The 501-nt window shown below is 33.1% G+C and overlaps 1 protein-coding gene and 1 long non-coding RNA gene across 2 annotated transcripts in view; one reads left to right on the top strand and one right to left on the bottom strand.

Moving 5' to 3' along the window:
- Window positions 1-501, bottom strand: part of LOC102677099 (CUGBP Elav-like family member 2) — a 197121-nt gene that overhangs the window by 26103 nt on the left and 170517 nt on the right. The gene's annotated exons all lie outside the window — the stretch shown is intronic.
- The window catches only part of LOC116185377, an 8452-nt gene that overhangs the window by 589 nt on the left and 7362 nt on the right, over window positions 1-501 (top strand). The gene's annotated exons all lie outside the window — the stretch shown is intronic.

Here is a 501-nt window from a genome sequence, read left to right on the forward strand (position 1 = left end):
CCCTCTCTTCCTCTCCGCGAAATACACTTTTAAACTATCCCTGAAAACTCGCCATTTTCGAAATTTTTCCATTCGTATATTTATAAATTAATACAGAGATTATGGAAATAATTGTAGAAACAATCGTTAACAATATACCTTATAAAATTTTTACTTTATAATCTTCGCTTATATCTTTTTAAAAAAATGTAAAGAATACGCTCTCCCCATCTGTATCTAAAAAGTTGTTCAATTTCCTAATTGTTTTCACGTTATACAAATTTTATTTTTTTCCGATCCTAACCGATCGATTCGAAAAGATCAATTCATCTTTCGATCACTCAGTTTCTTGATGATTCTTGATATTTTTTTATTTTTCTTTAATCCATCCACAAAACTTATCGCTCCAAAAAACACGAATCTCGCGAGAGAGAGACAGAGACAGAGACAGAGACAGACAGAGAGAGAGAGAGAAAGAGAGAGAGAGAGAGAGAGAGAGAGAGAGAGAGAGAGAGAGAGAGA

This window comes from Apis dorsata, unplaced genomic scaffold, assembly GCF_000469605.1.
Source record: "Apis dorsata unplaced genomic scaffold, Apis dorsata 1.3 scaffold_168, whole genome shotgun sequence".
Lineage (NCBI taxonomy): Eukaryota > Metazoa > Arthropoda > Insecta > Hymenoptera > Apidae > Apis > Apis dorsata.